Genomic DNA, 14,661 nt, shown 5'->3' with positions numbered 1-14,661 from the left:
AAACGAGAGGAGCTAGGTGAGGCTCAAGGGCCCGGCCCCTTCAGGAAGAGGATCGCCTGGCAGTGAGGCAAGGAAGCTGAGGCTACCCCCGGACTGCTAGGGCTGTTGTGAGCCGAGGGGGTGCTCCTCAAGTGGCGGTCGAGGTGCATTTACCGAGGCGCTTCTGCGCCCCTGGCAAAAAAAAGTGTACCGCAACCTCTTACTTCGAGTAATGGACGAGCCGCCCCTGCCTACAGTTCTATTCTCTTTTAATCTCTCTTGGAATTCATATGCTGCTTCATTTATATGAAGACTTTTTACCCTCTTGAGAAACTGTAGCATAGCTTTGCAGTCTGTGGAGCCTTGAAATGGATATTGAGTTAACAACATCTATAAATTTATTGGATGTCTTGTTCGTGTCCCTCAACCCAAAGCCTTCTGGGTCACCAAGTCTCCTAGGCCACACTATTAACTTAGATTAAGTTCTGAATTATTCTTCTCTATTACTCTCTAATGATCCCCAGGTTGCTTCATTTGACAGCACATTCTACAAGGTAATAAGCATCATTGCCAGCATTTTCCTCTTATGTTCCTTTACAGGAAAATTGCCAGACTGGATCTGAAAGCACATCTTCTACCTTAGTTAAACCTTACATAGAATCGATCAGCTAAGGCTATGTTTGGCAGAAAGGTGTTGCAAAACATAATTTCTGCAGGATTCACAGCGATTCCCATTTTTATGGTAACTTAGATTCAGTAAATACAACTTTGCGTGAATTTCTCCTCTACACTGCCAAAAGAATGAAGAATTTATAACCAATTGTAAAAGTTCCTTCTGGGAAGGTGTAGGTATTTGTTAATATTTTAAATAGATTTTTTTTTCCAAGGCTGAAAAATTCCTTTCCATGTGATTATTTCAATTTCTTGTTCCATGTTCTCTGTTTGCAAATATTAATATCTATTTCCATATAGGAGTTGTTCTATGTTGAAATGTTCAGCTTTTTCATGAAAAGAAAACCAATCTAAAGAGATTCAAATGACTTGGAAATTATAAAATATCGGGATTTCCTTCTTTCTAGTTTTTAGCTAAAATCACTTTTTATGCTTTCCCACTCTATGCCTTCCAGGAAGGACATATTATGGCAAATTATCAACATTCTAATCTGGGTTTTCTTTAAACAGTTTGAATGGCTGTGTTTGTATGAGATGCTAAACCATGGTTTATTCTCCATTCACTTACACTGTGTCATTTGTGGGTATTTATGATTGCAATGAAACTTGGCTCGCTGGGTATAAAAATGCCCAAATCCAAAGGAATAGTTATGCAAAATCAAGTGTATCCTATACAAACACCCAGAATCAGAGAACACAAGGAATAAAGTTAATGTGTGTAGGTGGATATGTAAATACACACAAAAGCAAACATATTGACTTTTCATATTGTGTGGCACTTATTCCTGATTCCAGAACAGAACTATATACGGAGGACCATGCAGAACTCTACTTGCTACATATACAAAATCTACCCATGTTCAGTTGCATTGACTGAATCTATGTGCATGCATTCAGTATCCAGGACAACAGAACAAAATTTCAGAACAGTTCCTTGCTAACTACAATTCTTTGCTGGAGGATTCTGTGAGATACAGTATAAAAGAGTATATCTATATGTATACATACACACACACAAATATATATATATATATAAATTTCTGCCATGAATATTATTCTACTCTAGTTTGGAGACCTCATGCGCATCACCATACGAATGTTTTAAAAGACCTTGGAAGGAGGTGGATTCAAGTCCTTTTCCATATACAGGCAGCCCACAGGTTTTTTAGGTTTGTTATTAAGTTGAATTTGTATATAAGTTGGAACAGGTACATTTTTAAGTGTACCTCCAACCATATATTGAATCCCCCTCAGGGTGAGAAAACGGTATACAAATACTGTACATAATTATATATATATATATATATATATATATATATATATATATATAATTATGTACAGTAATTCCAGGGGCTTCGAACCCCTCCCCCCCCCCCCCATTTTTCTTTCATGTTTTCAAATAAGAACATGTACATTATAAATAACAAATAATGCATTAATGCACATTCAAATGGAACAATATAAAAGAAAGGTCAACTTTAACATGGCTGTAGCACAAAGTTGTGGCATGGAACCACATTTGAAGCAACAAAATGTGTACTGGCAAGTATAACAGCAAGGCAAAAGAGCATTATTTTCTTCATATTGTACAGTATAGCACTAATTCCAGCCTCCCTCCTCTCTCTCTCTCTTTTCTTGAAGTGAAACATAGTAGGATTTAAAACGCACACAAAATGAACTAACCCAAACTTCCTTAGTGCACAGTAATTTTTGAAAGTTGAGAAGAGGCAAGCAAGCAACAATCTCCCAAAGCGGAGAAGAGCATGTGACAAGCAGGCAAAGGCACACAGGCAGAGGCACTGAGACATGAGAAACAGAGGCTGCACTCTTGAAAACCTGTACTCTCATGAGAATGCTTCCTCTTGCAGTGCTTCTGGTGCAAGAGCTCTCTTTGGTACTCATGCTCTCACTTCTTTTAGCACAAGGGTTCTGGAGCTCATATGAGCACTCCACCTGGTGCAAACACTCTCTGTTGCAGTCGGGCATGTGCTCCATCACTTCCTGTTGTCTTACCCCATTCTTAACTATGAGTTATTTGTATGTTAATGTTTGTAACTCAAGGACTGCCTGTACTGTTAATTTGGCTGATTTTTAAAATAAGAGATAATAATATACATTAACCTTTATCAAAAAGGATATTTCTCTGAATAGAGAGGGGAAAGGTCTTTTTGAATGCCAGGATGGAAAAGTGGAAGTGGCAGTGGTAGGATGGCTGCCCCTCTTAGACAGCTCTGGCACTTTCCCCCTATGGTAAAATAGCCTTCAACCTATCCATGGGGCATTTCAAAATCCATCATTTGGGTCCCAAATCTTGTCCTCAATTTATAAATGCTGATGACTTATACACAATAGTTTCCTTACTAGTTACTTCTATGAGGTAATGGGGGAATAACTTTGAAAATAATGTAACAATAAGAGTTAGCTGATGGAACAAATGACAATTTGTTGTTACTATTTTAAAATGTTTGCAGAGGAATTTTGTCAGGATTTTTTTCAGTATTTTATACCATTTTCTTATCAATTCTAATGGTGTTTTCACTCCAAAATGTAACATATAGTAAAAAGCAATGCAAAAAGTTACATGTTTTCAGTATTGTCATAATTGATGCCAATGGGTTACTTTTGAAACACTGCAAGGAGTAAAAAAGTACTTTTCCAAACTCTGAATTAATCCCAATAGATTAACTTTTCATTGAAAAAAAATGTCCTCAGTGCTTCTATGGCCATTACAACGAGTTTAATGAAAGCACGGGCTTTCAGTGGTCCATGGCAATGGGCTGATGTGAATTGACTAAATCCATATTGAATCCACCATGGGAAAATTGGGCAACATGCTTTCATTTCCTTTACATTCTAAAGAAAAGCTTCACTGAAATGACTGAGAGCATTGTTCACACTTTTAGACACATGGATGCATTTTAAAGTTGCTGACTTCCAAAAGAACAGAAAGGACTACAATACCAAGGGATTTTAATTCTGGGGACTGAGCCAAACTCTGAAAGGTTGCATTCACTAATGATGCCCATGGAGGTGCCTGTTCTTAAGCTAAGTGTCAGTGCTTTTTGGAATTCTAATTTATGACATGACAAATGACCTATTCACTGTGTGTCACCTCTCATAGACCACGATCGCTGAAGTTTCTGCTTCTGATAATTGGAATCATCCATTTTAATTTTGTGTGGACTCAAATCACTCACAGGAGAAAAGAAAAAGAACCAAAGCAATTAACAACAACAACAACAACAACAACACTCTGGGTAATTTTCTACTTGTGTTTAAATTTTCCAGAGTTTTAAAGAACATGCTTTCAAGAAAAGAAAGGATATTATTGGCAATTCAGGGATGGAGAAAACAGGCAATCTTGAGACATTTGCCATCTCCATGTTACACTTTTGATGAGATTCCGGTGCGAGTCTAACTAACATGGATAAAATCTTATTCAGAAGCTGATTCAAAGTGGCTTCTCCACAGCGTGTTAGAGCCCATACACACTACAAAATTATAGTTTTATGAGTCCATTTTAGTTTCTCCATTTACATCCTATGGAATCCAGGGGTTTAAATGTATGTTGCTGTTTATGTGCTTTTCAGTCACCTATCAACTTTTGGTAACCTCATAAATTTCACAGGGTTTCCTTAAGCAAGGAATATTTAGAAGTGGTTTTGCCAGATGTTTTTCTCTGAAATATAGCCTATGGCATTTGGTATTGATTGGTGTTTTCCCATCCAACTACTAACTAGAGGTGATGGTTAGCTTTCACCATCATGTGCCTTTGGTTATTTAAAACTTTTATAATTAACTGCCTTGGTCTAAATGACAAATCTCAGTATTTTACAAGCTGGAATAATGGTTGTTACAATAGACTCATAATTTAGTGTGTAAAGGATAGTGCAGCAAATCCTGATGATGATGATAATGATGATGATGATGATGATGATGATGATGATGATGATGATGATAAACTTTATTTGCATTGGGTTGTTGTAGGGGGTTTTTTTTGGGTTATATGGCCATGGTCTAGAAGCATTTTCTCCTGACGTTTCGCCTGCATCTATGGCAAGCATTTTATTTGTATTCTGCCCTATCTCCCCAGGGGGATTCAAGGTGGATTCCAACATACAACGGCACATTCAATGCATCTATAAAACAAACAAATACCAACATAAAATCCCATTTCAAAAACCCACATATGAAAACAATATAAACATAACATACAATTAAACCTAACATCAATAACTCAAACCTAACACAAAGAAACCATTGCTATAATATTATATCTGCCTGCTATGGACAAGTGAGTTCAATTTCTTCAAGAAAGAAATAGTGAACAGTGAACAAAACCAACCTTGGCTGAAATGCTACTGATACAATAAGAATAACCTTAGAGGGTATGTTTTCATTCCTACCGATGTCTCCTGCACCATGGGAGGAAAGCAGAACTATGAGAGCATTTTGGTCCTCCTTTTGTTCACCAGCTCAATTGTGATAGAAAAACCAGGCATGATGCCACCCATTCATTCCCCTTTTAATTTATGTGTGATATATACTGCATTAGATGTGCCATGATACTAACAGAGAATCAAAAGAATTTAAGTAGGGTTACATCTCTTGTCTGATGCTTACATGTAGGGTTAAAGCTGAGGTTCCCAACCTTTTTTTGGCCAGGGCCCACTATGATCAGGGCCCACTTGAACAGGGACCACTTTGACCAGGGACCACTCTCCAATATTAGTACCAAAAGGGGCAGAGCTGGTTAGCTCTGTGGAAATAAAATAAAAAGGAAGGAGGTTTGCAGACCAGATTTTTGTTCTCGTGGCCCATTGCTGGGGTGTGACCCACAGGTTAAGAACCACTAGGTTAAAGTAAGAACACTTTCTTCTCATTTCAGTTCTACAAAGACCACAAATCTCTACTGCAGAGAACATAAAATATTCCATTTTGCTAATATTACAGCGTAGTGTAGCCAATTTTTATTTTACTTAGAACAGGGTCATTATGACTTGGCAAAGGGTATAGCAAAATCATACATAATAATCTACAATTATCTACTGTTGTTTCTATTTTATTTTAGCAAAATTTGAAATTTACAATCGAAAATATTGCGTATGTCTTTACTTCAAGTCCATAGAACTTGAAACTTGGCATGTGTACCAAACAAAACCAAAAGGTGTGCTTTTGGGGGTTATTTTCTTTGTTGTAAAAATAGATTAATTAATTTTAATGTTTAAACAATGTATGTAGCCAGTCAAAACATATTGAGTCACTGGGCCATTGTCTAACATAATCCAAGCATCTCAGAAGTTAAGAAATCCCCTTTTAGAACTAATAAGCTTCCTCAAAAGCCAGAAACCTTGAGGAAAGGTAAAATGCTTCTAGCTCAGATGAAGTGGGGTTGTGGAAGACCAAGCTATAAATACATTTATTTCTGGCCTTGCTGCTATTGAAATAAATGAGGACCTGCTAGAATGTAACCAAGGTGATTGGTGAGCTGTACCTTTTCATGACTCTTCTTATGCTGTGCATGTGACAGTGACAAACACATACGGACAAAGAATGGGAACATATGCTTCCTTGTACATATTTCCTGTCTTCTCTTCTTTAGATTGACCTTAATAGTACTTCTGAATAAAGTATAGGCTTGTACAGTTATAAAAAGAAGATAAGTTTATGTCAACGCTCCAGTCTGCACATGTTTCAAAGTTGAAAACTAGGGTTTGGGTGATGAAGCAACATCAGAGTGTGATCAAGATAGCAAAAGTTATGAATAAAAAAGAACATTCATGTTAGGAGTTGCTGCCGTTTATTTATTTATGTATAGTGCCTATATTCCACCCTTCTCACCCCGAAGGAGACTTAGGGCGGATCACAGAACACATATACAGCAAACATTCAATGCCGATTATACAAAGAAAAGACAGACAACAGACAGGTGTATATTTAGGCTTTTTCTCATCATTCAGCATCTTTCTGAGGTCATGCTCAGTTCTGGCCACAGGGAGGTGCTGTAACTCCATCTCCATGTCAAAGAGCTTTCTTTGTTCATAAACTTTCCTCCAAAATGCCGTGCCTAAAATACCTCCCCACTTAATACAGTTCCTATTCATCTATTCACATTGCTGTTTTAGATCTGCTAGATGGCTCACCCTGACCCAGCTTTGAACTGTCAACTTTTCAGTTGGCAAGATTTACTGCAGCTGCAGCTGGTGATTAACCTGCTGTGCTAAAGCACCTGCTGTACTAAAGTCATTTCATACCCTCTGACTGTTTGCCAGGGGTTGCCCAAATTAATCCTAAGATATCCTACTTCTCCAGCTGCTTTAAAAATGTCTCTGTGCTAGATTTCTTTGGTCATGTGTACTCCATCCTATTCTTGCCCAATGCAAGCATTCAAAAACACATTTACATCACTATCAAAATCAATACAAACTGTAAACAATCCTACCTTACAAATGAAGGGTGGCTGGTTATGGTTTCCAATCATTGCACCACTATTGCTTGTTGAACTCTGTCTGAAAAACACAGAAGGTATGTTAAAACTTTTTTTCCTTGAGCCTGAAAGGCTGTTGATATTTGGTATTTATAAAAGACCTTCTCTGAAGGGCAAATCTCTCTGAGCCTAGTGAGTCCAGAAGGGAGCTGATGGATAGCATGTTGATTCCACAAACATACTGACACCCAATGTGGAAGACTTCCTGCTTGCAGATAAAAAAAATAAATAACCCAAAACATACACCCAAGAACCAAGGCCTTCAATCTCAAACTTCAGAATCCCTTTATTTATGCACTTTGAAGGGAACTGTATGAGGCAGCTGTCTCCCACGCAATTAATCAAGAAACGCAACGCTTCCTGCCCTCTCCTCTGCAAGGCCACCTGCAGATACAGAAATGATGGCATAGTCAGTCGTTCTCATATTGAGAATCATTACAATTCTTGCTGCAACCTTTGTACAGATCACAAGGTTTGGCACCCCAGGGCTTCATTTTTTTAACAAGACCAGAATCCCATTTTGCCCTTTTTCATACATCTTTTTTCTTGTTAAGTTTTCATCTAATCTATATTCCATTACAAACACTGTCTTGCTTTTGGGAGCTATATAGAAAAGAAAGTGTGAGTCAAAGAAACCTTTCTCATAATAAAAAAGGAGCATCCCTAGAAATAGGAGCTAACTAGTTAGAGTGATATAATGGTTTAAGATTGCACAGGGTTTAAATTCCCACTCAGACATAGAAACTAGAGTTGGATAGGTTCATTTGGAAATGACTGAAATTTGGAAAAAAACATACAAATTTGGACATCCGATGTAGTTTTGAACCATGCAGGAAAGTGGGGGGGGAGGGGGAATCTGAATTTGAATCACTTACCTTTTTTTCAGAAATATTCTATAATGTTCGGACGTCTCCCAAGGTTAAGAAACTTTGGTAAAAGAAAGGGAATTTTTAAAATCTCATTCTTTCCACCAACGATGCAAGGAGGGAAGTGGTGAGCATGGCTAATCACAGCCATTGTAACTGTAGTTTGTGAAGGTCCCCAATGGTAGAGATTGCAAAAGGCCCTGGTGTTAAATTACATTTCCCACAATGCACAGCTGTTCATTAGCCAAAATGGCTGAAGGACCCAAAAATAGCAGTCGTTGTATAAATATAGCAGTCTATAGCAGTCGTTGTATAAATATAAAATAAACTGATAAGCAGGACCTCAGCAAAACCAGGAACAGTTTTCTTTATTATTAAAAATGTTTTTTTATAAAAGCTTTGAAAATTCACCAGAAATCCATAGATAGGTCAAAGTTTATGAAATTTGATGAGTTAACAGTGGTCCATGTGTTCTACCACTGTAGCAAGTTTCATCAGGATTGGTCTAAAAATGAGGGAGGAAGAATCCCCTGAAGTTTCCCCAGTGCTAGTGCGGTTTTTCCCTACTGCGTATGCATGTCCACATTAACGAATTGATTTGGAAGTTTTGGAAGTTTTGGAAAATTTCAATTTCTTTTTCTTTTTCTTTTGGAAAAATTTGGAAGTGACTTTAGAATTGAACCACCAGCACCTCCTACATCCGAAACGAGTTTTAAACCATTTTTAATCAACTAAACCTAATAGAAAGCCACTGGGTTTCTTCTCAGCCTCAAAATAAAGCAAAGGCAACCCCCCTCTTAATAAATCTTGCCAAGAAACCCCACAGTAGGTTTGCTCTAGGATTGCTGTACTCTGGAAATGTCTTGAAGGTATCAATAATAACACAGTTATCAATTAAATTGGAAAACTTATTTTCCAATCAATAATAACACAGTTATCAATTAAATTGGAAAACTTATTTTAAAAACTAGGGTAACTTTATTAAATCTGTGTTGAACTGAATAAATCTATTTAATTTTATGCTGAAATGCCAAGTTTTTTGTGAAAGTAAGTTATTGATTTAATAATAAGAGAAATTATTAAAGAACTTTTGTGTCTCTCTGCTGGTTCTTTTAAATTCTAAATCAACATGTAATAATAGTGGCTTAAAAGAGGGAGGTCTTCTTTGCGTCTCAATGCCCCCCTTATAATCTACACCAAACACCACACAGGCAATGCAAGGAAATTGAAATTTTAAGCTCGGAACTAGGGGTGAGTCTACACTGGCCAGTAAATCCAATGCCAGTCTGGTACAGAAATGCTTTGGATAGGCCTCAGAGGTGGTCACACACTTGACTGAACCGCCACTGCAGGTTGGAGTCCACAAAGGGAATTCTTTCAAGACATGAAGGTTTGGTTATTTCTGATACAGAACAACCAAACCTTCACTGCATAAATCTGCTCACTTACAACGTTTGACATCATCAGTAAAAACTCACTTTCAGGTTTCAATAACTTCTGTAATATGTCTAGTTGGCACCAAGAGAGCTAGACTAGCATGGGATTTCTCTTGTGGAGAGCTTCCATCCTTTTAAAATATATGATAAAGGCCTTCCTTTTTAGAAAGTAATCCTATGTGTGGTTTCAATCTCCCTTTTAAATTGGTGTCTAGATTTTTAGAACATTTAAAAATATTGATCACTACTGTATTTTTTTCTTTTGCTGGTTTTATGTCTATTGTTACTTGGTAAAAAGAAAATATGTTTTTAATAGTTTCATTATTACTTTTGTTGTAAGAGGCTTGAAAGATAAAGGGGGTCTAAATGCAATGAAATAAAGAAATTCATACTTATCTTTAAGCAAGTAAAGGTAAAGTAAAATTGCTGGGTGACATATTTTGTAGTATTTTGCCCAGATTTCACCTCATTAATGTCACACTCATGCATAATAATTCTGGCTCAACTTGTATTGATAGCCACACATATTCCCTACCCAAATTCAGATCACATCACCGGAGCAGCTAGCATGCACATTTATTATCAATCAATAATCTGTTTTGTTGTTTTTTTCGCGTTGTTGTAACCACCCATCTGCACTACAATTGGATGGGGTTCCCTCGTGTCCAGGAAATTTAAACACATAGTACAAATACAATGAAATAAAGAAAATCACACTTTTTGGCTTCAAATAAGTGAAGCTGGAGTAATTTTCTTTTAAATAACTTCTTGAAAAGAAAGTTTTAAAAAAGAGGGAAATATTGATTGTGGGATGTGAATTATTGGGGGGGGGGGTTGGAGTCATATTCCCATGAATATGCTGAATTTTCTTTGTACAGTTTATTAAGGTTTTGAATCTAAGTGGAGGTTTGGGTTTCATGCCAGAACCCTTTATTTTCTTCTTTTTGACTATCCATATCAGAATATCCCCAACCTGTATTTTCTTCGTCTTTTGCTTTGATGTGTCAGAAGGGAAAAATCCCAGCTTGATGAGATCCCATAATTAGTGAGGCTGAATAGAAGACTGAAAAACTAATGCTTACACACATTGAGAGAAAAAGAGGACAGTGAAGAATCAGTCTGAACTGATGAATAGAGCATTGGACGGGGACTTCATCAAATTGTTGTTGTTGTACTTTCAAGACATTTCTGACTTATGATAACCCTAAGGCAAATCTATCACAGGATTTTCTTGGCAAGATTTGTTCAGAGGGTTGTCTTTCCCTTCCTCTGAGCATAAGACAATATGACTTGCCTAAGGCCACCCCATGGATTTCAATGGCTGAGGGGGAATTTGGACCATGTTCTCAGGAGTCATAGTTCAAGACTCAAACCACTACAATATGCCAGCTATAATCTTTATCTGTTCACAAGCTAAATCCTCCATCAAACCCATTTGGTGACATTGGGCTAGTCACATACTCTCTCCAATTCTAATTCCTGCAGATGTAAGTCCCCAACATGATTCTGATTCATGTCTTTTTGTTACAGTAAAAGGATGTGGAATTAACCCTCATTTAAATTCCATAGCATGGGAATGTAATTTAAAATAATATCTGCACCTAGGAATACCAAAAATTTGTCAAAAAGCAGTTCTAGAAATCCTTGCTCAGAAATTTCTGCAGTTTTGATTCCAAGTAGATATGTAGGACTACAAGAAATATGCTGCTATAATAAGTGATTTTAAACTTCATTGTACAGTATATGTGTTGTTCTTTGTGATTTTTCTTATAAAGTCCCCAAAAGAAAGTTTTTGAGATATCCATTCTTCAAAGCATGTTGGGACTGTCTCATAAAGATGTCATTGTTAAGCCACCTCATAGCAGTCTTAAAGTCAATTGCAGGCTGTATTTTTCAGTATATCGAGAACTCCCATTTTTCGGTTGTAGAAGGCATTTCCAAAGCGTTTTCAGGTGGTGCAATTAAGTGCAGAGGGTGGCTGCAGTGAGTTGGGGGGGGGGGGGTGATGGTTATGGGTGTCACTTTCAATCACTTCACTTCTATGTCTCCAAACTGCTTGGCATTCCACTTGTCAAGCAGCCCAAGATGATTTCAGCTGCAAAACAGACCTTTGAAGATGCCGGCCACAGATGCAGGCGAAATGTCAGAGAATGCTACTGTAACATATAGCCCAAAAACTCACAGCAACCCATAATTTCTCACTTTCCCCATTCACTTCCTTTTTAAAAATCAAGTAAATTCATCGTTTCATGGGTAATTTCAGGCACTGCTAGAGAGTTTTTGATGAGTCTTTCCTTACTGTTTGCAAGACTCCCTATGTCCATAATACAAAAGTACAGCTAGTGCATGCCCATGATTTGCTAATAAAATATATCCTCCTCTTTGCAAAATATGCAATATAGGAAAATGCTGGGAAATTTAACCTTTATGAATATTTAAAGTGTTTGTAGAGACAGTGTTTAAGAACTTTGAAAATTTGGAAGATATTAAATGTGAAATTCCACTCTTCTAAGATTGTAAACAATTGTTTCACAACATCATATTAAATGGGAACATGGATGAAGAGTGGCAATGTATGGATTGGAAGGGTTTATGTCCCAGCAGCTATAGTGAGCTAAAAGCACTTTCAGTGAGAGAAAAACCTTGGAGGAAAACATTTTGCTCATGTTGCAGCAAATCTGAGCACTAATGGCCGGTCAAATTGGTATTCTAAACCAAACAATTGCCCATCCCTCTACTTGCTTCCAATTCCTCCTGGGTAGCAATAATGCTAGATTACAAGTCAAACAATTTCATGCTACAGCCTCAGTCTAGTCTGTATGGTGGCCCAATTAAAGAGAGTTGGTTTGTTTCAAAACTGGGCATGACTCTCTCCATACAGCAGGAATTTTCTTCCTCTGCTATTAACAGAAATGTTTGTGGTTTGCAGCACAGATTTTCCACCTTATTATTTGCCCAAACGTCTCTTTCCCTGTGAGTTTTGATGTTTTCTTAATGCTTCTGAGAGTTCATGTAGTGTGAGCATCTCAGCACTCCTTTGTTGAGAAAGCTGCCCAAAGTTACCAATAAAACATGAAGTTTGCATCAAAAACCTGTCATCTTTAGCTTTAATCATATTTCATTCTGTTCTCAGATTCAGGGCATTGGGGAGTAGAGCAGCCTCTTGAGGTTCACTTGCCCCAAGTTTATATTTCTTTTTTCCTGATACTGGAAGATTGCAGTATGTTTGTACTTTAGCAAAATCAGCTCTAATCTCTCTCTTCTCACACATTGCTAGCCCCAAGCAGCAACCAGTTCCAGGTTTTTAAAGAAGGGCATCTCAGGAGTGATTGCTATTGACACCATTATGCACGCTCCAAACATCTATCCCTAAACACCACTTTTTTATTCTTCCTGGTCTGCACCATCTGCTCAGTTTGTGGGTGACATCATGGGCTACTGCACTGTGATGACACCAATACCACTAATACAGAATAATTCCTCTGTACAATTTTGGGGGAAACCCTACTAAAGTTATCAGTTCTGCCATGCAAAGACAAACCAATTACTGCATATTCCAGAACATGATCATGAAGATCTTAGCATTTACTGGTGGAAGTTGGATTCTGTAACACACTAACAAAAGTTGATTCTCCGTGGAATGGGAAAATATGAAGGGCCAGCAAGCTCTGGTGTCAGTATGGGGCATCCTTTAATACAGTGGTGCACAACATGTGGCCCTCCAGGTGTTTGGTACTCTAACTCCCAGAAGACCTAGCCAGCTTGTCAGGTTAATGGGGAACTCATTTCTATCTTCAAGATAAATGGTATTTCCCTTAGGTTGACATAGGGTGAGAACCCATTCAGACTTTTACACACTAGATATTATGGCCTGATAATTATCTTGGATATATTTAGGCTGAGGGCAATGAGTTGGTACTGCTATCTCATATACTCTATCAAAAAGAATGGTGAGCACTTGATGAACTTCAGTGTTCAAACATCTTGTTTCTGTGATTTAATCTGCTCAAGGAGAGGTCATGGAGAAGGACTGTGGTTCTGACAAGGATAGATGGCAACTGCAAGACTTACAAAACCAATGTACAATATGAACGATTCATGCCTTACCAGGTCAGTTAGAGAGTATAGAAATCTCAAAATTCAAGAGACACCATTTGAATCAGTGGTTCCTAACCTTTGGGTCTCCAGATGTTTAGGACTTCAACATGCAGAAATCCCAGCCACCTTACGAGCTGTTAGGAACTGTTGGAGTTGAAATCCAACAGGAGGCCCAAAAGTTGGGAACCATTGGTTTAAATGTAAGCTAGCAATGGCTTTGCTGAATTGTGAACTGGGGAAGGTGACAAAACCCTTTAAACTGCAGATACCAAGCTAAGAGCTTTGAATGTTGTATTTTGTGTATTAATTTTTATCACTTAATACCCTCTATTGAAGACAGGGGATACATTACTAGGATATGAGATAACATATTTGTCCACTTGGTCTTCTCCCAGTGGCACCAACTGCATGATTTAATCAAATGGTCTTCTGAAAGGCTTTTGAATGTCTTTAAAATTTTCAGCAATGTCAATGAACACTTAACAGCATTGAAGGCTACTTTGTCTCCATCTCTTAATGTGATTCATCAGAAGGACTTCTACTCAGTGGCTCCAGACAGCGTGGCTAATGATAGGGGATGATGAGAGCTGAAATTCACATTCACAGGAAGACTGCAAGTATTCCAGCACTATTTATTAGATTTCAATTGTGTTTATCAGGAAGAGAGACATTCAAAATAAATAATTTCCTAGGCATGGCAATGATGGGATGGGAAAGAGCTGAGGTGTGGGCACTTCCATGTGTGGCCTGGAGTATCTTGCATTACCCAACTAATGAAGGAAGTATATTCACCCCACTGCAAATGCAACCTGTCAAGGAACCCAGACTATCCTAAACTGTTGGCTGTGTTTGCTAACCCTAACCTAAAATGACCAGCTTTACCAATTTCCTGGCACAAATTAATGACAGTGATAGCAAATCATATCAGGATAGCAATTAAATGTCACACTCAACATTGCTTTGCTATGGCGCCGTGAATGTAAATGGTAATGACATTAGCAGTTTGTGCATCATATTAAAATACCAGCTGCCAGCTGTTTTGCTAACACCTGCTTCCCTCTCTAGCATTTACTGTCGACGGGGTTGAGAAAAAGGACTTATCTTCTGCTGCTGGGTCTGATGA

This window comes from Anolis sagrei, chromosome 3, assembly GCF_037176765.1.
Source record: "Anolis sagrei isolate rAnoSag1 chromosome 3, rAnoSag1.mat, whole genome shotgun sequence".
In the NCBI taxonomy this organism is placed as follows: Eukaryota; Metazoa; Chordata; class Lepidosauria; order Squamata; family Dactyloidae; genus Anolis; species Anolis sagrei.
The sequence above is the reverse complement of the archived record's forward strand: the minus strand, read 5'-3'. Positions refer to the sequence as shown.